The sequence below is a fragment of the Phascolarctos cinereus genome, unplaced genomic scaffold (assembly GCF_003287225.1).
Source record: "Phascolarctos cinereus isolate Bilbo 61053 unplaced genomic scaffold, phaCin_HiC Scaffold_9;HRSCAF=440, whole genome shotgun sequence".
Lineage (NCBI taxonomy): Eukaryota > Metazoa > Chordata > Mammalia > Diprotodontia > Phascolarctidae > Phascolarctos > Phascolarctos cinereus.
In genome coordinates, this window is record NW_027556402.1 from 257,726,773 (window position 1) to 257,753,046 (window position 26,274).

At 40.8% G+C, this 26,274-nt stretch overlaps 1 protein-coding gene across 2 annotated transcripts in view; it reads left to right on the forward strand.

Moving 5' to 3' along the window:
- Positions 1–26,274, forward strand: part of KDM2A (lysine demethylase 2A) — a 98,562-nt gene that overhangs the window by 26,223 nt on the left and 46,065 nt on the right. The window lies entirely within an intron of this gene.

Below are 26,274 nucleotides of genomic sequence, written 5' to 3' on the forward strand. Positions count from 1 at the left end.
GGAGAGTACCTTACAAACTTTAAACTCTTGTTAGAAGGTGAGAGGATCGAGCCCCCTTGGCTGCTCCCAAGGACTCCTTTACTGTAACCGGAAGCTAGTGCTGCCAGCTGTTTGAAGCAGAGAGGCCTCTCCCCTGCCTAGGATGCCTCCCTCACTCTCGAAGGTTCAGCAGGGCGCCACCTCGTCCATGAAGCCTTTCCTTATTCTCACTCCTCTGGACCCCGCTCAGATTGTCACAGAGCACTTTGCCCTCTCCTTCACCTGTAGTAATGCCCTCTTTGTTCCCAAGGGTGTCTGGGAGAGGCTCCATTGCAGCCCATTGGCATAGAAGGTCCTTGAGAGCTCAGACAGCATCATTTTAAAGTCATTGTTTTTGTCTAGAACCTTGAGCCTGGGGCTGGGCTTGACCAATTAGAAAAAGAAATAGTACAATAGCAAGCCTGTCAGTGAATATGAAGTACTCTGGATACAGCATTACACTTAGTTTACTCCTGGTCAGGACCATGATAGGATTGCAGGTTGATAGCCAAAGTTTCACTGCAGGTTTTTCTTTCGTTGTAAAACAAACAGCAAGCTAATGGATGGCTTAGCTCCTTGCCAGTGCCATGGATTTCACTGAGGGGAACAGAGGAAAGTAGGAAATTTCAAGGGAAAATCCAGCACTCAGAAGCCCTTCCGAAGCCAGTTGGTTTTATAGAAGGCATATTCCAAAGATATTTTGTGTCTAAGATAAATACTTTCTTCCTCTTTGATAAGAATACAGAGCCACTCATTCTATAGGAGCAGCTGATTTCAAATCAGTATTGACAAAGTTTTGGACAAAGGCTGGTTGGTAGGTTTTAGTTTGGGTTGGATTATGAACTTAATGAACATCTCCCCCAAAATGAACATTTCCATATACAAAGTGGAACAAAAAGAGGATTGTGTGTGCAGCTGCAAATCCCCCAGGACAGCTGCTCTTCTCTACAAATATATAATAAATTCCGAATGCAGGTACTAGAGTACTTTCTTGCTTTCCTGTGTTTTCTTCTGAACTTTTGTGCTCTTAGCATATTTGTAGAAAAAGCTTCAGTGCCTTCTTTTTTGCTTGGTAAGCTAGCACTAACTCCCCTTCCCTCTGGCAAATTCTTCACCCCCAGTGGAAAAAAAGAAAAAGAAAAACAGCCCTTTTAACAGATAAGCATCATGAAGCAAACAGATCCATACTACCATCCAAAATGTATGTCGTTGTGCACCTTGAGTGCATCGCTCCTCAGTCAGGAGGCAAGTAGCATGCCTTCTCATCAGGCTTCTAGAGTCATGGGTGGTTATTGCTTTGATCAAAATTTCTTGCATCTTTCACAGTTGTTTTTCCTTACAATGTTGTTACTGAATAAGCCATTCCTCTGAGTCTTGATTTGCTCTGGATCAGTTCACACAAGCCTTTCAGTATTTCTCTGAAATTGCTCCTTTTGTCCTTTCTTGCAGTATTCCATTACATCAGTATAACAGAATTGTTCAGCCATTCCCAAAGTGGGGTCCCTCTTCACTTCCAGTACTTTGCTTAAAAAAAAAATTGCCACAAAACACCTGTACATATGAGTACTTAATCCTCTTTTTCAGATATCTTTGGGCTGTAGACCTAGTATTGCTGAATCAGAGGAAATGCCCAGCCTCCCTTTTTTCCTTAAGCATGTGAGCATACTTAGCCATCTTTATCTTTAGAGACTTAGAGTTGAACAGGCTTTCCTCGCTGTGGAAGTGGTTATCTTAGTCATATTATATATTGTAATTGTTTTTCTTAGAATAATTAGGAGAGCTTTGATCAAATTGGTCATCTTGCTCCTCCAAAACAACGTTCCATCTCCTCTGCCTTTACCTTTGGCTGAGTGTCCCCTTCGCTGTGAATGTGCTTTCTCTTCTCTTTTACCTGCCATAGAATCCCTCAAATCTTGCAAGAAACAGCTCAGAGCTCACCTTCTGCCCAGAACCGTTCTTGATTTCTGTCTGTCTCCTCACTGCTAACGGGTCCTCCCTCCCTAACCTGTCTCAGACTGACTTTGTGTATAGGCTAGAGTACTTTCACGTGCGTGTTTTCTCCTCCGCCAGATCATTTACTCTGGGACAGAAACTTTTGTTTTTGCCTCTCTGTTCCCAGTGCCTTGAACATCCGTAGTAGATGCCCATAAATGTTCACTGACTGATTGACAGGTTGAGCAGTACAGAGTAGATGATGTGATTTAGTTGTTATTGTTCAGTCATTTTCAGGCTTGTCTCACTCCTGTTGACCCCATTTGGGGCTTTCTTGGTAAAGTTACTGGAGTGGTTTGCCATTTCCTTCTCCAGCTCATTTGATGGATGAGGAACTGAGGCAAACACAGTTAAGTGACTTGCCCAGGGTGACTCAGCTAGGAAGTGTCTGAGGCCAGATTTGAACTCAGGAAGATCAGTGTTCCCGACTCCGGGCCTCGGTACTCTATCCACAGTGGCACTGCCTAGCAGCCCCACATTTAGAGTACAAAATGCTGTGAAAGTTCTCAGGAAAAACCTACTGCTGTATTCATGGGACCTGAGCCAGTGAGGCAGCTTAGGGAGTAGAGTGCCAGAGCGGGAGGAAGGAAAACCTGAGTTGGAATCCTACCTCAGTGCTTACTGGCTAAATGTGTGACCTTGGCAAGGAAGTCACTTTATCCTCGCTGTCTCATTTTCCCCATGTGTGAAATAGGAATGATCATAACAGTACCTGTCATTGGGAAGACCAAATAAGATAATCTGTGTAAAGCACTTTGTTAACTTTAAAGTGCTACAGAAATGTTAGTTATTGTTGTTGATTTTTGCTCCTTCTGTTTCCTGAATCTTGGCTCATTTCAGTTCTAACAGTTCTAGCCCCGAAAATGATGAGACTCCTTCCCAAGAGAGACCCTGAAAGTGGTCTGGTTTCCAACTTGTCTTTGAGCTCATTTTCATTGACAGCATTTTGAGGTACAAATACATGATTGTTCTTCATGTTTTCCCAAGCAGCTGACTGAGCCCCTTTCCCAGCTTTTCTTAGAAATGATTTTTTTTTTTGCTGTAAAGAAGGGACTGGGATTGTGCACCACATAGGAATAGATAAGGCATTTTGATAGTGCTAATTTATTTTAGCTTGTGCCAGTGTCCACTGCTGGCACCCAGCCTGGTATCTTTATAGTTTTTAAAGTTTGTTTGTTTTTAACCTATAGTCCCTAAAATTTAACTTCCCATTCGAGTCTAAACTTGTTGGATACATCCTTACAGGTTAGAACTCACTAATTTGAAAAACCTATCAGGAAAACTAGTCTTTGAAGTAAAGCCAGATTTAAGAGAAGCATAATTACCCTGGGAAATCCGGTGAGGTTCTCTGAGGAAGACACTGTAGTTGAGTTAAACTCAGGCATCTCTTTGTCCTTTATGTCCATTTTAAGCCTATGAAAAGAACATCACTAATTAACTTGGAAGTGATACTTAATACCATAAAGGCCTATAGAGTTGCCTTTCTTTTTTAGAGCAGTAAATTATCCCATGGTGATGTATGGAGATTGAAACATTCTTTTCAAAACTTAAAAAATATATTCTGAACTTAAAAGCTGAATGAAACAAACATGTACAAAATAGACCAGAAAGAGAGGATTGTGCCTAAAACTGAATTTATGTTATGTATATCTTGCTTTTCCTTTTTAGTATAATAAATTAGCATATAACTTGAAAAGCTGTTTTATTTATCTCTTCTTCCTTCTATTTGGAAGAGATACTATGTAGGCCTGGTAGGTAACTTGAATATGAATCTTAACTACCTGTGGGACCACAGGAGAGTCACTTTATATCGCTGAGTTTCAGTTTCCTCATCTGTGAAATGGTGGGTAATGATGCCTGTGCCACAGGGCAGTTGTGAGGTTGGGATGAAATATATTGTTCATAAGTACCTGTAAAATCTTAAAGCGCCATATAAAGGTTAGCTCTTCCTCTTACAGGGGATACAAAAGAGAGACCCTTGTCCCATGGTACTTCTATTTGAAAGCATTGCTTCTGAATCTTGGTTTTATAATACTCTGAGCCGTCCATCTTTAGTTACATACACCAAGGGATAAGGTGTCAAAAAGTTCTCAAGACACTCTAAACAAAAATTTTAATTTTAAAAATAAGTATGTCATGTACAAATGCTCCTGTGAGGGGAAGAAAAATGCTTCAAAATCAAATTTTTGGTTGAGAAGTTAGAACTTGAAAAGGGTTGGGAAGTTTTGCTGTAGATGAAGTAGGGATGGCCGGAAGACTGTCCTGTGTATAAAACTGATTGATTGTGACACATAGGAGACATTTGAAGACTTCAGTGAAGAATCGGCTTTGCCGTCTTTGCCGTCACTGAATCACTGAAGCACTGAAGCATAAGATATTTATGTAGAGTACTGGAAGGGAAGTGGATTTTTGGTTCATTGTAAGGAAAACTTCACAACAATATAACTGTCTCAAAAGGGAGTGTTGGTGAGGCAGAAGGTGTTCATCACTGAAGGCTAATATCTAAGGGAAGGCTGTAGAGCAGGGGTGTCGGCAGAGCTCACCACTGAGGCGCAGACCAGATTAAGACGTCCTTGGGAAATATTTAGCAAAATACAGTGCAACCTCGGTGATGATAATTTGTGATTTCTAAGGCAGCGTGCATCCAGCAGGGATCCATTTCTAGGTGAATTTGGCACCGTTGTTGACAAGGGAATTCCTTCTCTAGTATAAATCAGGCTAGATGCTCTCTGACATTCTTTCCAAATCTGAAATCCTGGCATTTGTTGGATTCCCTGCCGCAAAGGATTGAGAAAATACGAAGTACTAGTAAAAGTACAAGTATCTCTTGAAAAGCAAAGGAAAAAATAGGTTAGCTGCTGAGGCTGCCCTGGACGCTGCTGCCAGAAGAGTTTGTCCTCTGACAGAGCTGTGTAGTGCAAAGAGCAGTGGCCTGGGCACAAGCCCCGCCCCCTCTGACTGACTGCGGAGCTCGATGCCTCAGACTGAGGCGCCTGGCTTCAGAGTCAGGATAGCCGTGTCGAGTCCTTGCTGCCCACGTGGGAAGAACGGCATTCCTCCCAGGTGTCCCCAAGGTCACAGGGCCTCGTGGTGACAAGCACAAAACATCAGAGACCATGGCTGATCTGGGGAAGAGCAAGGAGAAGCTTCTAGTGATTGACTCCTGCCACAGCACCAGGAGTGTCCACGCTGGGGTCACAGCTTCGGGGCCTGTTTCTTCCCTTCTCTGGGCCTCGGTTGCTCGTGTGTAAAATGAGAGAATGGGGATATATGATCAATCAATGAGCCAGGCACTGTGCTAAGCACTGGAAATACAAAAAGAGGCCGAAGACAGCATCTGCCCTCAAGGAGCTTACAATCTAATGAGGGAAACCACCTGCAAACAGATACACAAACGAGCTGTTTAAGATGGAAGAATCGGGAGGAAATAGTGAATGGAGGGAAGCCAGGGGAGCCAAGAGGTGGTATGGAGGAGGAGAGCCTTCCCGATCCTGCAGTCGCTTTATGAGTTCTGAGATCACAACTCTGGTGTCCAGCTGTTTTCTTGTAATTGTCTGCTTTGGTTTTAAAGCTGATGTTCTTTTTGTCCTCCCTGAGACTGGCATGAGCACAGAGCACTTGTTAAATGAGTTAGGGTGTTCAGCACACTCATGGTCAGACTAGAGGGGGGACCGAGAGAATTTGTTAGCCTGAAGTACAAGCTGTCACTTTGTGAAATGTGTGTAAGGAAGCGCATGGCCCCTGGGGAAGGTCTCATCGTTGCCATGGCAACGCTTACCCCCAAAGATCCTCGGGCTGTTGGTCTGCAGGCCTGTTCTGTTCATGCCTCACTGCTGTTGCTGGTACTTAGGGTTGGAAGGGGAGGAGGAGAGGGAGGCTTGAAGAACCACATGATATTGCCTGGTCCCGATAAATTATATGGAAAAGTCCCTTAATTTTACCTTTCTTTGCAGTAGCAAGAGAAGTCTTTATAGGGCACCAACACAATGCTTCTTTTAGTTTGAGGGACTAACATGACGCCTAACAGGATGTAGTCATGGTGTGGTAGAAAGAGTACTGTCTCTGGAGCCCAAAGACCTGAGTTCAAATGTGGCCTTTTCTACTGAGTTTCATGTATGACATTGGACCTCAGCTTCCTCATCTGTAAAATGCAGAACTGGGCTCTAGCTGGCCTTTGACGTCCCTTGTACCTCCAGAACTAGGATCTTAAAAATACACATGGCAGAGTGTGCACAGACATCCCAGATTACTGCAGTAAATGAGACCGTGTTGTTTCATTGTAGCGTTTTAAGTATTGAAAGTGACCTTTGAAGTTACATAGTCCATCAGATGAAATAGTTATATTTTGCTTTCTTGCTTTTTCCCCACTTTTTTTGCTTTTGACTTTTTACAACATAGTTATGTCCCCCCAAACTGGTAAACTATTGTGCTTTCCCTTGTACGAAGTCAAGAGTCAGGAATCATGGCTCTAGAGTTCATCTAGTTTGACCCTTCTCATACTGAGGAGGAGGAAACTGAGGCCCAGGGATATTAAGGGACTTACAAAGAGGTAGGATCATAGATTTGGAGGTGGCAAGAACTTTTTTTTTTCTTTTTTGGTGAGGCAGTTGGAGTTAAGTGACTTGCCCAGGGTCACGCGGCTAGTAAGTGAAAAGTGTCTGAGGCCAGGATTTGAATTTAGGTCCTCCTGACTCCAAGGCCAGAGCTCTATCTACTGCGCCACCTAGCTGCCCATAATAGCTAGTCGTCTTTTGTTTGCTTTGTTTTTTTTGTGTTTTGGTGAGGCACTGGGGTTAAGTGACTTGCCCAGGGTCACACAGCTAGTAAGTGTCAAGTGTCTGAGGCCAGATTTGAACTCAGGTCCTCCTGACTCCAAGGCCAGAGCTCTCGCTGCCCAACTGCAAAATTTATTAAGAGCCCACTATGTGCCTCCAAGCACTGTGCTAAAATGTTAGCTGGGGATACAAAAGAAAGCACAAGACAGTTCTTGCCTTTGAGGAGAGCTCACAGTCTGATAGAAGAGACAGCTCATAACAAGAAGCTGGAAAGCAGGGGGAGTGGAATGGTACCCCAATACCAGGGCATCGTGGATAAATCTGGAGGGATGCAGCCTCTGGACAATGACGAACTAGAGGCCTGCGTGCCCTCCTTTAGTGGAGGTCCTGGAAGGGGTTCTCTACCCTCCAGTCAGAGGAAGGGGCCCTAGGGACATAGGGCACTTCTAGGGCGTTTCTGGGCTGAGTGATTTTTGCAAGCTGAAAAGATTCCCAGGGCATAATGGAGAGGAGGGCAGACAGGTGGGAGATGAAAGAAAAATAGGAAGGCAAAACCTTTCGATAAAAGGACCACATCTTCTGCTGTCAAGAGTCCCCCATCTTAATTTCATCATCTATTTTAAAAAGTTTTTATTCCGTTTTTTTTTTCTTCCAGTTTTGAGTTATCTCTTTCTCCTCCTGTGCTCCATTCCTCACCCATTGAGAAGACAGGAAAACAAAACTCATCAGAAGTACGTGTAGTTATTTAAAACAATTTCCTGCATTAGCCATGTCCAGAAGAAAACGTGCTTCAGTATGCCCTTGGAGTCTGTCAGCTCTCTTTTTGGACGTGGACAGTATGTTCTCTTAAGAAACTTTAGAGCTCTGGTTGGTCATTGTGTTGACTGGAGTTACTCAATCTTTCAGAGTTATTGATCTTTACAATATTGTTTTATCATATAAATTGTTCTGGTTCTGCTCGCTGTGCTCTGTATCAGTTCATACTGTGTTTTTCCGAAAGTATCTCCTTCATCATTTCTTATAACACAATAATCCATCATATTCATATACCATAGCTTGTTTGGTCATTCCCCAATTGACGGTCATCCCCTCAATTTCCAATTCTTTGACACTGCAAAAAGAGCTGCTTTAAATATTTTTGTACATGTGGGTCCTTTGGTATTTAGACCTAGTGGTGGTATTGCTGGATTGTAGGGTTTGCACAGTTTGGTTTAATAATTTTTTGGGGATAGTTCCAAATTGCTTTCCAGAAGGATTAATCCATTTCACAGTTCTATCAGCAATGTATTAGTATACCTATTTTTCCACATCTCCTTCAGCATTTGTCATTTTCCTTTTTTTTAATCGATCTGATTTAATGAATTTGATAGGTGCAAAACAGAACCTCAGAGTCGTTCTAATTTTCATTTTTCTAATTATTTATGATTTAGAGTATTTTTTCATATGGCTATTGATAGCTTGGATTTCTTCCTCTGAAAACTGTCTCTTCATATGCTTTGCTCATTTATTGATTGGGAAATGGCTTTTTTTCTTGTAAATTTGACTCAAGTGCCATTAGAAGTAGTACTTTTATCAGAGAAACTTGCTATAAAGATTTCCTCTCCCCAATTCCCTGCTTCTCTTCTAATTTTATATGCACTGGTTTTGTTTGTGCAAAACCAAAATTATCCATTTTATCTCCTTTGAACCTCTCTGTCTCTTGTTTGGTCCTGAACTCTTCTCCTATCCATTGTTATGGTGGGCAGCATCCTCCATGCTCCTCTAATTTGTTTATGATGTCACCTTTTATGTCTAAATCATGTCTAAACCATTTGGAGCATATCTTGGTGTACACCTAGTTTCTGTCATAGCCATTTTCCAATTTTCCCAGCAGTTGTTGTCAAATAATGAGTTCTTGCCCCAATAGCTATTACCTTTGAGTTTAGTAAACACTAGCTTACTGTGCTCGCTTTTGTCTGTGTATTGTGTACCTAACCTATTCCACTGACCAGCTTCTGTATCTTACCTAGTACCAATTGTTTTTATTACAACTTCATAGAACAGGTTATGATCTGGTACTACTAAGGTCCCTTCCTTGTCATTTAAAAAAATTTATTCCCTTGATATTTTTGACCTTTTGTTCTTCCAAATCAATTTTGTTATTCTTTTTTCTAGCTCTGTAAAGTACTCCTTTGGTAGATTGATTGATGTGGCACTGCATAAGTAAATTTATTTCAGTAGTATTGTCATTTTTATTAAATTGACATATGAGCAATTAATATTCTCTATTTAGGTCTGTCTTATTTGTATAAAGAGTGTTTTGTAATTGTGTTCATTCACACATTTCCTTGGCAGGTAGACTCTCAAATATTTTATATCATCTGTAGTTATTTTAAATGGAATTTGTCTTTCTAGCTCTTCCTGCTAGATTTTTGTTGGTAATGTGAAGAAACAGAGATGATTTATATCAGTTTTTTTTAATTAATTTATTTTTAGTTTTCAGTAATCACTTCCATATGTTTTTGAGTTTTAAATTTTTCTCCCCCTCCCCACTTCCCTCCCCAGGATGGCGTGCAATCTGATATAGACTCTACATATACATTCCTATTAAACATATTTTCACATTAGTACTGTTTTGTTTGTTTGTTTGTTTTTGCAAGGCAGTTGGGGTTAAGTCATTTGCCCAGGGTTACACAGCTAGTAAGTGTCAAGTATCTGGTCTGAGACCAGTTTGAACGCAGGTCCTCCTGACTCCAGGGCTGGTGCTCTATCCACTACACCACCTAGCTGCCCCTTGTTAGTCATGTTTTAAGGAAGAATTAGCAACAATAGGAGAAACCACAAGAAAGAGGAAGCAAAACAAAACAGAAGGGGAAGAAATAGCCAATAGTATGCTTCGATCTGCATTCAACTTCCATAGTTCTTTCTCTGGGTGTGGAGAGCATTTTCCATCATGAGGCTTTTGGAGATGTCTTAGATCCTTGCATTGCTGAGAAGGGCTAGGTCTATCAAAGTTAGTCATCGCAATGTGGCTGTTACTGTGGACAACGTTCTCTGGCTCTGGTCACTTCACTCAGCATCAGTCCATACAAGTCTTTCCAGGTTTTTCTGAAGTCATCCTGCTCATCATTTTTTTTATTTAAAAAAAAATTTTTATTAATTTATTTTGATTTATCAACAATCACTTCCATATGCTTTTGAGTTTAAAATTTTTCTCCCCCTTCCTTCCCACCACCCTCCCTAAGACGGCACATAATCTGATATAGGCTATACATTTACATTCCTGTTAGACATATTTTAACAATTAGTGATGTAAGTAAAAATTAAAACCAATAGGTGGGACCATCAGAAAGAGGAGACAAAACTCAACAGAAGAGAAAAAAAATAGCAATTCAGCTTCCATAGTTCTTTCTTTGAATGTGGACAGCATTTTCCATCCCGAGGTTCTCTGGAGATGTCTTAGATCCTTGTAATGCTGGGAAGGGTTCAGTTTAACAATATTAATCATTGCATAACGTGGCTGTTATTGTGTACAAAGTCCTCTTGGTTCTGCTCACTTCACTCAGCATCAGACCATACAAGTCTTTCCAGGTTTTTCTGAAGTCAGCCTGTTCATCATTTCTTATAGCACAATAGTATTCCATTACCTTCACAACTTGCTCAGCCATTCCCCAATTGATGGGCATCCTTTCAATTTCCAGTTCTTTGCCACCACAAAAAGAGCTGCTATGAATATTTTTGTACATGTGGGTCCTTTTCCCATTTTTTGATCTCTTTGGGATATAGCCCTAGAAGTGCTATTGCTGGATCAAAGGGTATGCACATTTTTAGCCCTTTGGGCATAGTTCCAAATTGTTCTCCAAAATGGTTGGATCATTTCACAACTCCACCAACAATGTATTAGTGTTCCAATTTTCCCACATCTCTCCAACATTTATCATTTTCCTGTTTTGTCATGTTGGCCAATCTGATAGGTGTGATGTGGTACCTCAGAGTTGTTTTGATTTGCATTTCTCTAATCAATAACGATTTAGAGCATTTTTTCATATGACTATAGATGGCTTTAATTTCTTCATCTGAGAACTGTGTTCATATCCTTTGACCATTTATCAATTGGGGAATGGCTTGTGTTATAAATTTGTCTTAATTCTCTATATATTTTAGAAATGAGGCCTTTATCAGAGACTGGTTGTAAAAATTCTTTCCCAATTTTCTACCTTCCTTCTAATCTTAGTTGCATTGGCTTTGTTTGTGCAAAAACTTTTCAATTTAATGTAATCAAAATTATCCATTTTGCTTTTCATAATGTTCTCTATCTCCTGTTTGGTCATGAATTCTTCTGTTCTCCATAGATCTGATAGGTAAACTATTCCTTGTTCTCCCAGTTTACTTATGGTATCAGCCTTTATATCTAAGTCATGAACCCATTTTGACTTTATTTTGGTATATGGTGTGAGATTTGGGTCTATGCCTAGTTTCTGCCATACTCTTTTCCAGTTTTCCCAGCAGTTTTTTTCAAAGAGTGGGTTCTTATCCCAGAAGCTGGGGTCTTTGGGTTTATCAAATAATAGATTACTATAGTCATTGACTACTGTGTCTTGCATATTTAACCTATTCCACTGATCCACCTCCCTATTTCTTAGCCAGTACCAAGCAGTTTTGATGATTGCTGCTTTATAATACAATTTAAGATCTGGAATTGCTAGGCCACCTTCCCCTGCATTTCTTTTCATTAGTTCCTTTGATATTCTGGACCTTTTGTTCTTCCAAATGAATCTTGTTATTATTTTTTCTAACTCTATAAAATAATTTTTTGGTAGTTTGATTGGTATGGCACTGAATAAGTAAATTAGCTTAGGTAGGATTGTCATTTTTATTATATTAGCTCGGCCCGTCCATCAGCAACAAATGTTTTTCCAGTTGTTTAAATCTGATTTTATTTGTGTGAAAAGTGTTTTGTAATTGTGTTCATATAGTTCCTGGGTTTGTTTTTCGGTAGGTGGACTCCTAAATATTGTATAATGTCTACAGTAACTTAAATGAAGTTTCTCTTTCTATCTCTTGCTGTTTGTTGGTAATATATAGAAATGCCCGTGATGATTTTGTGGGTTTATTTTATAGCCTGCAACTTTGCTAAAGTTGTTTATTATTTCAAGTAGTTTTTTACTTGATTCTCTAGGATTCTCTAAGTATATCATCATGTCATCTGCAAAGAGTGATAGCTTTGTTCTCTGCCTATTCTAATGCCTTCAATTTCTTTTTCTTCTCTTATTGAAAGCTGTTTCCAGTACAATATTGAAATAGTGGTGATAATGGACATCCTTGTTTCACCCCATCTTATTGGAAATGCTTCTAGCTGTCCCCATTACATATATGCTTGCTGAAGGTTTTGATAGATGCTTATTATTTTAAGGAAGACTCCATTTATACCTATGCTTTCTAGTGTTTTTAATAGGAATGTGTTGTATTTTGTCAAAAGCTTTTTCTGCATCTATTGAGATGATCATGTGGTTTCTGTTAGTTTTGTTTTGATATGCTCATTATGCTGATAGTTTTCCTAATATTGAACCAGCCCTGCATTCCTGGTATAAATCCTAGCTGACCATAGTGTATTATTCTTGTGATAAGTTGCTGTAATCTATTTGCCAATATTTTATTTAAAATTTTTGCATCTATATTCATTAGGGAAATTGATCTATAATTTTCTTTCTCTGTTTTGACTCTTCCCATTTTAGGTATCAGCACATGTTTGTTTCATAAAAAGAATTTGGTAAGACTCCTTCTTCACCTATTTTCCCAAATAGCCTATGTAGTATTGGAATTAATTGTTCTTTAAATGTTTGATAGAATTCGCTTGTAAATCCATCTGGTCCTGGAGATTTTTTCCTATAGAGTTCATCAATGGCTTGTTCAATTGCTTTTTCTGAGATGGGGTTATTTAAGTATTTTACTTCCTTTTCTGTTAATCTGGGCAATTTATATATTTTTTAATATTTATCCATTTCACTAAGGTTGTCAAATGTATTGGCATATAGTTGGGCAAAATAATTCCTAATTATTGTTTTAATTTCCTCTTCCTTGGTGGTGGTTTCACCCTTTTCATTTTTGGTACTGTTAATTTGGTTTTCTTCTTTTCTTTTAATTAATCAAAGATTTATTGTTGTTTTTTTTTTCATAAAACTGGCTCCTAGTTTTATTTATTAGTTAAATAGTTTTCTTAATTTCAATTTTATTTTTTTCCTTTGGTTTTCAATATTTCTAATTTGGTGTTTAGTTGAGGATTTTTAATTTTTTTTTTTTTTTTAGTTGTATGCCCAATTCATTAATCTCCTCTTTTTCTTTTTATGTAAGCATTTAGAGATATAAAACTTCCCCTAAGAACTGCTTTCGCTGCATCCCATAGTTTTGGTATGTTGTCTCATTATTGTCATTTTCTTGAATTAAGTTATTTATTGTTTCTATGATTTGTTGTTTGACCCATCATTTTATTAGATTATTTAGTTTCCAATTATTTTTAGTCTATCTTTCCATGGCCCTTTATTACATATAATTTTTATTGCATCATGATCTGAAAAGGAGGTGCTTAATGTTTCTGCCTTTCTGCATTGGATTATGACATTTTTATGCCCTAGCACGTGGTCAGATTTTGTGTATGTGCCATGTACTGCCAGTGCCCATTCAGTTTTCTCCAGAAGTCTACCATATCTAACTTTTCTAAAATTCTATTTGCCTCCTTAACTTTCTTGTTTATTTTGTGGTTAGATTTATCTAGTGCAAGAGGGGGAGGTTCAGGTCCCCACTAGTATAGTTTTGCTGTCTATTTCTTCCTGTAACCCCTGAACTTCTCTCTAAGAATTTGGATGCTATACATTTGGTGCATATATGTTTAGTAATGATATTACTTCATTGTCTATGGTGCCTTTTAGCAGGATGTAGTTTCCTTCCTTATCTTTTATAGATCTATTTTTGCTTTTGCTTTGTCTGAGATCAGGATTGCTACCTGCTTTTTTTACTTCAGCTGAAGCATAATATATTCTCCAGCCTTTTACCTTTACCCTGTATGTGTCTCTTTTCAAATGTGTTTCTGTAAACAACATATTGTAGGATTATGTTTTTAATCCATTCTACTATCTGCTTCCATTTTATGGGAGAGTTCATCCCATTCACATTCACGATTACTATCTCTGTCTTTCTCTTCATCCTGTCCCCCCTTTATGCTTTTCTGTCTCCTTTCTCCCTTTCCCTCTTCACTACATTTTGCTTTTGAGTGCCACCTCCCTTAGTCCTGCCTCCCTTCTTTGGCCCCCTCCCTTTTACCCTTACTACTTCTTCCCTCCTTTCTATCCCCCCCTCCTTTTTCTTTCCCCTTTTCCCTCCTACTGCAGTTAGATTTTTTTTTTAGGCAGTTGGGGTTAAGTGACTTGCCCAGGGTCACCCAGCTAGTAAGTGTCAAGTGTTTGGTCTGAGGTCGGATTTGTACTCAGGTCCTCCTGACTTCAGGGCCGGTGCTCTATCCACTGCGCCACCTAGCTGCCCCAACCAGTTAGATTTCTATACCTAACTGATTATGTTATTCCCTCCTTGAGCCAAATCTGATGGGAATAAGGTTCAAACAATGCTCATCTCTTCTTCCCTCCCTTCTTATCATCTACTGTAATCGGTTTTTTTGTGCCTTATCCTGTGATGTACTGCTGCGCCTTGTCTTTCTGCTGGTTCAGCTGTTCCAGGGTTTTTCCTGGGGCAATATATTTTGGGCCTTCAGAAGTCAATAAGGGAGGGTAAGAATAATTTCTTATTCCGCCATCTTGGCTCCCAGAAGTGGAACTCCAGTTTGTTTTATATCTTGCCACTTTGCTGAAATTGTTAATTGTTATAGTTAGTTTTTTAAATGGCATTCTAGAGTTCTCTCGGTTTTTTCTCTTTGCTTATGCTTATTCCCTCTTTCTTTTTCTTGTCTTATTGCTATAATTAGTGTTTCTAGAGCACTTGTTGTTGTCAGTTCAGCACAGCCTTCTCTGTGCATCATTAGCTTCCCTCCATCTCTTGCTGGAAGTCCGTATTCACCCCCAGCACACACACCTACCACACCAGTGAAAGGAGAGAGAGCATCTCTTCTCCTCCAGTTAATATTCTATCCGAGTTACTTGCTTGTGGTCACTGTAGTGTTTTCCTGCTTCTGCTTACTATGTCAGCATTAGGGTCAGTGCTGATCAACTTGGTCCTGATTCTTGATCTGCCAGGATTTGTTCCTTGTACTGTCAGGGTGTGAGCCTTAGAACAAATGTCCAAGCACCGGCTTCTTTAAGATTCCTTGTTTGAAAAGGTGTGCCGGGGGCAGGTAGGTGGCGCAGTGGATAGAGCACTGGCCCTGGAGTCAGGAGGACCTGAGTTTAGATCCAGGCTCAGACACTTAACCCTTACTAGCTGTGTGACCTTGGGCAAGTCACTTAACCTCAATCGCCTCGCCAAAAAGCAAAAAAAAAAAAAAAGAATTTCCAACATAGACAGATCTTAAGGGGAAAAAAATCCAAGCACTAAACACAGAGCTGCAAGAAACAGCTTTCTTACGGAAATCCTAAAGAAATTAGAACTTCCACTCATCTTTGAGACTGTTTAAACAAAGAAATCCTATGAAGCACTTTGTATTTTCAGTCCTAAGCTCTCATCAGATTCAGTTCAATTGGACACTTAGAGATCATGAATGGAGAGGAACATTCAGAATTCACAGCAGTTCACATAAAAGAGAAAAAATACAAATAATTAATTTCAGTGCATTCACCTGGCTGATGAGCTAGGAGGAGAACTCACTTAATAGTCTTCCATCAATCCAGGGGCTTTTTACAAAACCAGCCGGTCTCCTGCATATATTGGCCTTGTGAATGTAGTTACCCACTAGAAGGGAAGTTCTCTGAGAATGAGGACCTTTTTTTTATCTTCATGTCCTTAACACAGGTGCCTAAAATGCTAACTGAATGAATTAGTATAAAATATATTTTCTCTGCCAGCTCCTTCTACTAAAGTGTGAGCAATAAAAATTCTCGTTTTAAAGTCGAAAAAGTGATAAGAGCCCTGTGAGTTGGGCTGTGCCAACATGGCCATCCTGCTTTTACAGATCAGGAAACTGAGGGCTAGAGAAGTGAGCTACTTGCCAGGGGCCACAGCTGGTAAGTGTCAGTGTCGAGATTGGAATCTGGGTGTTCATGCTCTTTCCACTGCAGAGCGCACATTGCAACGCGCACTGCCACCCATCAGCCTTGAGAATTGCTGTTAAATAAGGTGTCCAGTGAGGGCCACCACAGCAGATTCTTTCTCGGATTTGAAGTCTTTGTTTGGGAAATCCAAGTAGCCCAGTGAGACTGTACTAACACGCTCCCACTCCTGTTACATTGCTGACGTTTTTCTATATTTGGAGTCTCATCTAATGAGTTGACCTCACTTACTCCAGAGATGCATCATGTCCTCTTAACATGGCACTAGCGTCATCCGCATCACAGAGGCACAAGCAGCAGAGTACTTTTATCTTGGCCCTGAACTTGACAGTCTGTGGTCTCTCCACAGAGGCTTGAACAATGTCCACTGACAAAATCGTGCTCATTTCTTCTTTATGGGTAACTTTGAAAGAGAGTACTATCGAGGTAAGCTTTACTGGCTACCAGTTACATTTACTTGGTAATTATTCTGAGTATCAGTTTTATCCCATTTCCCAACCAAAGAAGCTTGGATGGGCAGACTCCTGGGCATCATAGGAAGGTGGAGACTAGGGCAAGACCTGGGGGATTGGAAGGTTTTTGGGGTATAGCTTCTTGTGTAGTCCTTGGAACAAATGAAAAATGGAAGGGGCTACAGGATGGGTAACGAAGTGTCATTGCCCACTGTCAGTCAGTCAGCATTTATTAAGCACGTACTATGTGCCAGGTGCTATGTTAAGCACTGGGGATACAAAAAGAGGCAAAAGACAGGCCCTCCCCTCAAGGAGCTTACGGTTTAGTGAGGGAGATAACATGTAAGCAGATATGTGCACTTAAGGCATATACAAGATAAATAGGAAATAATTAAGAAGAAAGGTACTAGAATGAAGAGGCGTTAGGAGGGCTTCCTGTAGCAGGTAGGGAGGTTAGTAGTTGGATCAGAGGAGGGAGCCTTCCATCATGAGGGACAGACGGAGAAGATGCCCAGAGCAGAGAGTGAGAGATGGAAAGTCTTATTCATTTGACTGGTGGGAGTTCACTGTCAAGGGATTGAAGAATATAGGTGGAGGAGTAAGGTGTAAGAAGATTGGAAAGGGAGAGGGCTGGGTTGTGAAGGGCTTTGAATGGCAGACAGAACTCTAAGTCAATAGAGGGTGGCTTGGAGGGGGAAGAGAGTGAGACAGGTAGACTCACCAGTAGGAGGGGTTAAGCAGAAAGATGATGAGTTCTGGTTTTGACACACTGGTGTCTACTGAACGTCCAGTTTGAGATGTCTGAAAGGCCATTTGAGATATGAGACTGGAGGTCAGCAGAGAGACTGGGGCAAGATCCGTAGATCTGAGCATCTTCAGAATAGAGATGGAGCTGATGAGATCACCAGTGAAGCAGGACAAAAGGAGGTGAGAAGAGGGCCCAGGCAGAACCCTGTGGGGCCCCTGCATGTAGCTTTCCTGTGGAGCCATGGGGGCAAGGAAGAGTAAGGATTCCAATCCAGTTGACAAGAGTGGTAAATATTTACAGAGAAATTTACAAAGAAATACAGATGAACAGAACTCAAACTCTGGTATCTGCTAAGTCTGGGCAGAGCAACGAGGTGATTGGAACTAGATGAGGGTGAGCAGAAATGTTCCCTCTCCTTCACTCAGTGATGATTTCTTGGTGCGTCCTGTGCCTCAGGAACCATGCCGGGCTTGGAGGGCTTTGTTCTGAGCTGATCCTGCAGTTTCATTGGTACAGGCTCATGTTGTTCAGGCAGTTTTTAGTCATGTCCAACTCTTCATGACCCCATTTGGACTTTTTTGGCAAAGATACTGAAGTGGTCATTAAACTGCGTATACCATTTATCCAGCAATACCACAGTAGTTTGATTGCCTTTTAGGGGTAGTTCCAAACTGCTCTCTAGAATGGTTGGATCAGCTGACAACTCTACCAACAAGGCATTAGTGTCCCAGTTTTCCCACATCTTCTCCAACATTTATCCTTTTCCTTTTCTGTCATATTAGCCAATCTGATAGCTGTGAGGTGGAGTTGTTTTAATTTGCATTTCTCTAATCGATGGTGATTTAGAGCATTTTTTTCATATGACTCTAGATGGCTTTAATTTCTTCATGTGACAACTGTCTGTGCTTATCCTTTGACCATTTATCAATTGGGCAATGACTCGTATTCTTATAAATTTGACTCAGTTCTCTATATATTTGAGAAATGAGGCCTTTATCTGAGACATTGGCTGTAAAAATGGTTTCCCAGCTTTCTGCTTTCCTTCTGATCTTGGTTGCATTGGTTTTATTTGTGCAAAATCCTTTTAATTTAATGTAATCAGAATGATCCATTTTGCATTTCATGATGTCCTCTATCTCTCGTTTGTTCATAAATTCTTCCCTTCTCCATAGATCTGACAGATAAACTCTTCCTTGCTCTCCTGATTTGCTTATGGTATCACCCTTTATGTCTAAATCCTACGTGCATTTTGACCTTATCTTCGTATATGGTATAAAATGGTCTGTGCCTAATTTCTGCCATACTATTTTCCAATTTTCCCAGCAGTTTTTGTCAGATAGTGAATTCTTATCCCACGAGCTGGGCTCTTGGGGTCTATCAAACACTGGATAGATTACTATGGTCTTTTACTACTCTGTCTTGTGTACCTTACCTATTCCACTGATCCATTATTCTGTTTCTTAGCTAGTACCAAATGGTTGCTGTTTTATAATGCAGTTTTAGGTCTGGTCTGGCTAGGCCACTGAAGGCTGCTTCTTGCTTGGCGCCACCCTGCCTTTCCTCCTTTTATCATCTCTGACTCGCTCCGGATAGAATAGGCTCTATTTCATTTTATTGTTTTTATTTATGTATTGGCTTTTTTGCTGAGGGAATCGAGGTTAAGTGACTTGCCCAAGGTCACACAGCTAGTACGTGTCAAGTGTCTGAGGCTGGATTTGAACTCAGGTCCTCCTGACTCCCAGGTTGGAGCTCTGTTTCCTGTTCCACCTCGCTGCAGCTGTATAGGCTCTATTTTAAACTGGACCCTCGTCCCTCTCCTCTCCATCCACCCCGGCACACAAGTGTGCGGCCCCGCCTCTGTGGCTAAAGGCACAAGGTAAGCGCTTAGTCAGTAACTGTTGCCTTGGGTTTGCTCAGATGGTTCCAGCTTCCTGATAATGTCGTCATTCTTGAAAGCTCGACTCAGTTGCTTCTTTTCCAGGAAGTCTCCCTGCTTGATAATGGCCTTCCCTGAGATCTGACTGCCTGAGTCACTGTGCCTAGTAACACCGGTGTGCTCACAGCAGAGCGGTATATGGTTTGCGTCTTACTCCACTATTGAATTTTAAGCACCTCGATAATAAGCTGATGTACATCTTGTTAACCCCGCTTTTCCCCATTTCCTAGCATGTTGGTTTGACATTAGGCCTCTCTTAATACAGTCTAAAATAGCACTACCTTTTTCGGTTGCCGTATTGCAATCATATCCCATTTTAGAATCCGACAGACTTCTCCCCTCTCCAGTCTCTTTCCTGCATGTTTTTGTCCAGCCCTCCTTCACCCAGCTGTGTTTGTACAGTTGATTTTTTTAAAAACCCAGTATGGTCCTTTCCATTTATCCGCCCTCTCTTCTCTAATTCCTCTCCGCGCCCCTGCCAGACAGGTGAGCCTCAAACACAGCCTCACCATGGCACTGCCCTGCTTCAGCGTCTTCGGTGACTCACTGTTGCGTACAAACTCCTGAGCCTGGCAGTCGCGATCGAGCTGCAGCCTGTCTTTCTGCATGACGTCGTCCTTTGGTGTGCTTTACATTGCAGCCAGCTTGCCATTCTCCAGACTCAGCATTCCTTCTTCCGCCGCGCTTCTCGCTCGTATCTCTTAGATCGTTCCTGTTCCTTCCACGCTCACCCCGTGGACAGAAGAGCCTTCCTGCTTGTCCTGGTCGCTGAGTGTTCTCTTCTTCCTCAGGCGATCTTGTATTTAATGTTGTTTAGTCACTTCAGACGCATCTGACTCTTCGTGACCCTGTTGGGGTTTTCTTGACAGAGATCCTGGAGTGGTTTGTCATTTCCTTCCCCAACTTATTTTACAGTTGAAGAAACGGAGGCCAACAGGGTAAAATGACTTAGCTGGGGTCACAGAGCTAGGAAGTGTCCGAGCCAGATTTGAATTCGGCTCTTCCTGATCCCAGGCCCAGGCACTCATATCTGTCATCCCTGGCACCGCTTAGCTGCTCCTGATCTGTTCATAGGTGCATCCTAGCAGGATGGGAGCTCCTTGAGTGCGGGGACTGTTGTCAGTTTTTTTTTAATCTATGTCACCCGTTTGTTTAGCGTAGTGCCTTGTAATTAGCAGGTATGTTAAATCTTCATTTTTGTTCTTATCACTTAACTTGTTAGCTGCCTCTCTCAGCTCTGCCGGAAAAACATATTCGTGTCCTCCCAACGTTATCCTGGTGGATGAGCATGTTCCCCGTGTATCCCGGTAGAGACAAAGAGTTTAAGGTCTGAGTAACTGATCCAAGGCTTCAGTCCCATCTCTTGGTTCCCACTCAGCCTCTTTGCCAGACTTGTAAATGCTGCCCCCCCATTTGTCCTCCCACCGCAGAATCCCTACCCTAGGCTGAGGGCCCAGTGGGTGCTCCAAAGGGTTGGATTGCTGATTTGGTTTCTTCAGTCACTAGACTATGCTGCCTTTTGCGAGTATTGTTATCTCTTAAATATCTGTAAAGATTTACCCCCACCTACCCCACCCCAAAAAAGAAAGGAAATTGCCTGTCCTTTTAGAATATACTGTCATACTCCATTGGTCTATATCAAATTTTATTAATCGTGGGGATTAGCGCATAAACTTTATGTATACTTATTTTTCTAACTCCGAGGCTCTCAAAAGTATGTATAATCTGTGCATCCTTTCGAGGGATCTGAGAGGTCAAAGCTGTGTTCTTAATATTAAGACATTATTTGCCTATTAAAATGCTCCTCCCTTTTCCAACTACACATCTATGTAAGGCCAGTTTTTCTTCTTACAGTGCAATCAGAATAACATATTGCAAGAGAGCAAATGCAAAAGCGAATAGGCTTCCATTAAGCCAGACGCTAAAAGATTTGCAAAAATATATAAACCAATGTCACTCCTCTCACAGTTTTTTCTGTGTTTTGGAAAATAGTTATTTTTCATAAACATCTATTTGTGTTAAAATTTAATAGGTTTGCTATTGTTTTTAAATGAATAAATGCATGTTTTAAAAATTTATCGGTTTTAATTTCTAATATGGTAAATATTGATAGATATAACCCACACAAACACCTTTGAAGTCCTCAGTAACTTTTAAGAATGCAAAGGAGTCTTTAGACCAAAAAGTTTGAAGAGCCACTGTTCTGGCCTAACATGAAAGTAAATTTTCCCCACGACCAATAAAGCCACGTAGTTTTTGCTGGTGTCATCAAGGAATAATAATAACAAGTGGCATTTATATAGCACTTTAAGGTTGGGAAGGCGCTTTACATTTGTTTATCTCATTTGTGCTTTTTACCCCCATTTATAGTTGTAGAAACTGAGGCTGAGCGGGTCAGTGACTTGCCCGGGGTCACACAGCTGGGAAGTAGCTGAGACAGTATTTAAACTCACGTCTTCTGGACAACAGGCTCTAGCCGCTGCACCACCCAGCTGCTTCCTGATTCCCGACTCTTTGCCTTTCGTCTTCCATCCCCCTGCATTTGTAGTAGACGGCAGCGTACGTTAGGGAAAGTGCTTTCTTGGGGCACAGCTAAGTGAACACACATGTGACTGTTACTCTGAGAGAGAGGAAATCAGTGCTGTCTTTGAATCTAAGCTCTCTTCTGCTGTTGTTGTTTGTCCTTTGTCCTCCAGGAGGACCAGGACATCAGGGAGCCGATGCCGTGACATGCGAGTGAATTGGGTGTAAGTGAGGAAGGGCTGTGCCGGGTCACCAGCCTCGCTTTCTCCTCCGGAGCCATCTGGGTCCAGTGGTGAGATGTAGATCAGGACGACTGGAAATGACTCAGGTTTCGGTAGGGGGACTTTGGCCTTTTAAGTTGAGGTCTTTAACAGCTCTCAGTTTGACTGAGGCAAAGCCCATTCAGTGATTAAGGCTAGGTAAGAAAATGAGGCAGAAAGGGGAAGACCCTCAGGTCTTTCTGGCCAAAACAGAAACAACTGCTGTCGCTTCTTTCTGCTACTGAGCTAGGAAAGTGCTGCTGTGATTTAATAATGTTACTACTACTTTTTAGGAAAAATCCCTTTGTATTTATTCAGTCCCATCAGTTACCATTTCTTTAGAATGGTTGTGAAATGCAAGTTTAAAGAATTCAAGTTTAAAGAGATTTCTTCTTATTTGAATTCCAGATAAATAAGAGGTTACTATGTAGAAGAAACTTCGTGTATTTTTCTTCTAATTCAGAATTCCTTTGACCTGCTTAAGGAGTGAATTTATTTAAAATTTTTTTTTTAACATACCCTGCAAGGGCTTGGTGAAGTGCGAGAGGGAGCACCTCTTCCTCAGCGCAAATAAGGGATGGACAGCCAGGGAAAATAGATTGCCTTTGAGAAAGAAATATGGTAAGATTGGGGTCTGTCTTCATTTTGTCTTCTCTACTGTGGATTGTGAAGTTGGATCAGGCAATATGGGAAGCCAGTAACTCACTTGAGAGCTCCCCAAAATGATTTGTTTGGTCTTATCTCTTCCCCCAAAATGAGTTTTTATCTGCTGGTATGAAAAGCACCTAGAATACACCACAGTAAGGGGGTAAACACCCTGTTTGAGCTTTTAGGTAATGGTTGGTTGGCTTGAAGATTTTTTACTTCTTTCCCTAGTGTTAAAGCAGATTGAACCTTTTATCTGTAAAATATAGATTGCATATTTTCCTAATGATTCCTTAGATATAATCCATGAAGTGGTGTAGTACATTTCATAAAGTACTCTCTAAATATGTTTTGCTTCCTATGAAGGTTTTATATAAGTTGGGGACAAGGACCCCAGTACCTCACTCTTCTATAGTCAGTGATTTTTGCCTTATTACTGACTTCCCAACAGCAAAAAGAAAATGAAAGATTGAGTCAGTCTTTTTCTTTTTTTAAAACATTCTTTCCTTCATTTGTCTATTTATTTACTTTTAGTTTTCAGCATGGTCCTTTTATAAGATTTTGAGTTCTAAAATTCCGCCGCCGCCGCCCCCCCCCCCCCGAAGGCATGCAGTACCTGGGATAGGCTGTACTAGCCTCTTTCTTGCTGCGTTCAAGGAAGAGCCTGAATGGCATGGTTGGGGCAGGTGTCACCTTTTTTCTTTCCTTTCTGCCCCCCCCCCCCATCAGGATGCTTCTGAAAGATGGACCATATTTGATGAGAGAGTAAGATACTGGAGGAAAAGCAAGATGTCCTTCCCTCCTCATCCCTCAGAAGCACTAAATTGACTTTTTTTTCATCTTTTTATGACCAATATTTCCTCCATTACTACCACCCTTACGCCATAACAGAGAGCCATCCTATGTAATAAAATACATGGGGAAAATCAGATAAAAAATTTATTTAGTTACTCTCCCGTCAGTGTCCATCTACTTTGTTTCCAGTTCTTTGCTGTTACAAAAATTGCTGCTGTAAAACATTTTGAAATAGAAGCTATAAAAGAACCCCCAAAGGGAAGAATCTCCATGGCTTGATAGATTTATAGGATAATTCTATCAAACTTTAAAGAATAATTATTACTAGCACTATATAAGTTATTCTCAAAAATTGAGAAAGCACTCTACCAAACTCTTTTTATGAGACAAATATAGTCCTAATACCTAAACCAGGGAAGGATGAAACATAGTCTGCACACCCATATCCTTAATGAATATAGATTCAAAATTTTTAAATAAAAACTAAAAAAAATTTGCAAGCTGATACAGCAATAAAAAGGAACGCTCCAAATCACTGATAAAAGAAACACAGATTAAACCACTTCTGAGGTTTTACCTTACCCCCTGCAAATTGACATAGATGGAAATACTCAGTGATGAAGGGGTTGTGGGTAGCTACAAATCGGTACAGCCATTCTGGAAGGCAGTTTGTAATTATGCAGATAAAATGACTAAATGTCTGTACTCATTGATCCAGATACCACATTTCTAGGCTTGTCCCCCAAGGAGGTCATTGATGAGAAGTCTCTATCTATATACAACAAAATATTTAAAGCAGCACTTTTTGCAGTAGTAAAAAGATCTTTGTTAAGACAAACATGACTGTGTTGGTTCCTTCCGAGCAGTCACTTTTGAAAGCTATCTGGTTATTCCAGTGATATTGCCATTGATATAAAACATTTTGGGGAATTTCTACTTTTTTGAATCATCTTTGAAACAGTACATTCTTTTGATATGCTGAATTGCAACACCTCCTTCCCCCCAACCCACTTCCATACCCCATTGAGAAGGAAAAGAACAGCCGTTCTAATACATATAGTCAGACAAAACAAATTCTCACATTGCCCGTGTAGATATGTGTGTCTTATTCTGCATTTTTAATCTATCACTTCTGTGTCCGGAAGTGGATGTTTCATCATTGGTCCTCTAGAATAGTGGTGGCTCAATTGTCTTGATCAGTTCTTAATTCTTCAAAGTTATTTGCCTTTAAAATGTTGTTGTTATTGTATCAATTCTTCTGCTGGTTCTATTTACTTTACTCTTCATTAACTCCTAAAAGTCTTCTCAGGTTTCTCTGGTCCCCTTTGTTGTTTCGTGCTCTACAGTCGTATTCAATCTTTCTCCAGTTGTCGGGCAAGTTGCGAGTTTCCAGTTCTTTGCTGCCACAAAAAGAACTGCTAGAGATATTTTTGTACGCGGGAGTCCTTTTCTTCTTTCTCTGATCTCTTTGTGGTTGAAGCCTAGCACTGGTTTTTGCAAAGATTACGCACCATTTAGTAAAGTTGGGGAAGTAGTTCCAAATTGTTTTCAAGAACGGCCAGAGCCCCAAGCCAACGCTTCCTTTCTGTGATTGCCTCCGATTTATCTTGTACATACGGATCTTGTTTCTACACAGCTGTTTGCTTGCCATCTCCCCCATTAGAATGTGACCTGGAGAACAGAGACTGTTTCTTTCTTTTCTTTGTATTCTCGGTACTTAGTAAAGTGCCCAGCACATAGTAGGTGTTTCACAAATGCTTGTTGACTTGCCCGTATATCACTTTACTCCTTTTGTTTAACCTTTTTTGAACACACATCCCATCAACTTTTTAGACATACTTACTGATACGTGTGTCTAGATATATATTATATACATATGCTGTTGTACTAATTATATTTTGTACCTGATAAAACATGAAGAAATTAAAATGTGGAGATAATTATAAATAAAATTAATTAATTATAAGTGTGTAATACATAGGCATATAAACAAAATATGAACAAAAACTATTAAAATAATTATGATATAAAATAAACCATTTAAAGTAAATTTTTATTTTATTAATACAAAAATCTTTTTTGTCCTTATTAAGCGTTTTCAGTGCTTTTTAAGTCAGCATTGCAATTGAATATGCTTCTCTTTTTTAAATCTTGGTTTATCACTTTATGATAAAGCAATTAAAAAGAATCTATGGGGACAGAGGTAGTCTGTGAAAGTCAGGTTCCAGATCTGAAGTGTGGCTGTTCTGATTGGGGCTGAGGGGAGGCAGCTGCCAGGCAGATGGTAGAGTGCTTGGGAAGACCGTAACCTCACAGGTGGTAGACGGATGTCTTAATTTGTATCTAGACCGTCCAGTAGAGTGAGGGAGGGGGTGCCTGGTTGCAGATCAGAGCCCCAAGTTCCCATCTCACCTCTCTTGCTGCGCTAGCTCCTCTGTCTGCTCACTCTCTGCCTGCCTGAGCCTTCTGATGCATCTGGGGGGAGGTGGGGAAGATGAGTTGGGGAACAGTGAGGAGCTTGGCTGCTGCTTGCAAGGGTGACTGGGGGAAGGGAGACATGGGCCTAAGAGGGGTCAAAGGATGACCGCCCATTTGGGGCGATGGCCAGGTCCAGTCTGTACAAGGCACAAGAGGGGGAATGTGAGCCCCAGAGGTAGGCAGCCTTTAAGTGAGCTGAGCAGCCATGCTGCGCTCCTCAGTTCTTTTTTTTTTTTTCCCCCCTGTATACCACACCCTGCTTTGAAGATTACCACCAGTCTGAATGGCTGAGAGTTGGCCAGGCCTGTGTTTCAACTGCTCAACTGCCTAGCAGATACTGGAGCCTGTGCTCAGGATTGCACAGCTCCTGAAGCTTTTCATGTAAGACTGGCAGAGGATTTTTTTTATGAGTAATGAGAATGGAAACATACTGTTTGAAAATACTCATAAATCCAGCTATTGCC